The 1,694-nt window shown below is 35.7% G+C and overlaps 1 protein-coding gene across 2 annotated transcripts in view; it reads left to right on the forward strand.

The window, feature by feature from the left end:
* Nucleotides 1-1,322: 1,322 nt before the first annotated feature.
* The window catches only part of LOC106468734 (1-phosphatidylinositol 4,5-bisphosphate phosphodiesterase classes I and II-like), a 94,562-nt gene continuing 94,190 nt past the window's right edge, over nt 1,323-1,694 (forward strand). For both annotated transcript variants that reach the window (XM_022397095.1, XM_022397096.1), the window contains exon 1: nt 1,323-1,375. The gene's annotated coding sequence lies outside the window, so the exon portion shown is untranslated. The remainder of the gene's footprint in view (nt 1,376-1,694) is intronic.

Here is a 1,694-nt window from a genome sequence, read left to right on the forward strand (position 1 = left end):
TACAACCAACAAGCCACGGCAAGTAAGAAAGTGACACTCTGTTGTAACCAACATTAGCTTTAGGATCACAATCCTATTATTCGGAACAGACCTATATTTTAAAGAACCAAGCAGATTCTTTAAAACATATGGGGGTAGTTTTTCCTCTCTAAAGCACTGTTAGAAACTTCCTTTATTGTAACGCCATGGAAACTAGATTAACAGTTTCTTGTCATCACCCGCATGCATTTCGTACAGCCGTATCAAGCATCATTATTTACGTTAATTGCTTAAGCTAATATCATGTGACGCTATACACTCTTTAATTAGGAGAATTTTATATAGTTTAACAAATTTGTGCTTAAAGGTTGGCAATGAATAATAACCGTCCACCTGTATGATTATTTTGAAAACTAGAGCTACAAACTGCTAATCTAGTTTGCTTGGCTTAACCAATACTTATGTATGTGTACGTGCTTTAATCATACACCTTTGCTGCTCTGAATTAGCGGTCTTTAAACCCGAATGACGAAAAAGTGCAAAAAGTCCACTTTTAGTCTTAGGTGAAGCTGTAGTAAATATTTCAGACAGATAACTCACGTACGTTTTGCGTAGGCGTGCGCAAACTTTGGTCAAAATTGAGCGATTTATGTTGAATAACTTTGCAGATGTGGCTTATGGTTAAACCAAATTTGACACCAAATTTTAGGTTGTAAAGATTTATCAGTGTACAAAATTGGAAAAAAAAATCCATGAAAGTTAGATATTGTTACGACAGCGGAAGTCACGTGACGCTAGTACCACATCATGAGCTTCTAGAAAATTCATGTCCGTTCGTGAAGCCTCGAGTATTTACTAGATGTGTGGTATACTTGTATATAAGACCGCCAAGAAGTGACGGCAACAATCGGAATTGAATTGCAGACCGAGATAGAGACGGACAATTGAGTCAAGCGCGTGAATCGATCGTTGTGAATTATTATATTATAGCGTTTGTTTAAGTTATAGCGTGACTGTGGAAATTAAGGGTATTGCAAAGTTGTATTAGGAAAGAATAAACTAGTTTTATTTAAGAAAGGACTTGTATCGCTAAAGTTTCTTCGGAAAGAATTTTTACGGAAAATTAACATATAGTTTTTTTCCACTTTAGTTTGTCATGATGAGTGCTTAGGCCTTTCATACAATGAAATGGAGTCTTTGCTTTGAAAAATTGTGTTGTGAAGTTGTATAAATCATTTTGGGAAACGCTTTGCAATATTGTTTAAGTAACTTTAATATCAGAATTTCATTGGATCGTACATTATTCTTTGTTTAACAGGATTCGTCTGTAGGCACACCAGTGACACTAAAAGTGGACAAAAAGGGATTTTTCCTCTATTGGACAGACCAAAATAAGGTAATTGTTTTTGTTTTTTATCTTACTTTTATAACTTGGATCCATATCATATAAAAAGAAAGACTCATAAACGTCTACTACTCCAAGCGAACCACAATATTGTTACATTGTCGTTTCCTGACCACTAAAACATGACTATGCTGAATAAATGTATTGTTACGATATCGAGGTCACGTGACTAGTATCACGCCACGTCGTTCTCGAACATTCACGCCCTTTCCTTAAATCTCGTGATCCTTCTAGATATAGTGTAGTCTTGTATATATAAGACCGGCCACGAAGCAACGAGGAGGTAATGAGTAATTGAATGTATGCAGAC

The sequence above is a fragment of the Limulus polyphemus genome, unplaced genomic scaffold (assembly GCF_000517525.1).
Source record: "Limulus polyphemus unplaced genomic scaffold, Limulus_polyphemus-2.1.2 Scaffold3139, whole genome shotgun sequence".
Lineage (NCBI taxonomy): Eukaryota > Metazoa > Arthropoda > Merostomata > Xiphosura > Limulidae > Limulus > Limulus polyphemus.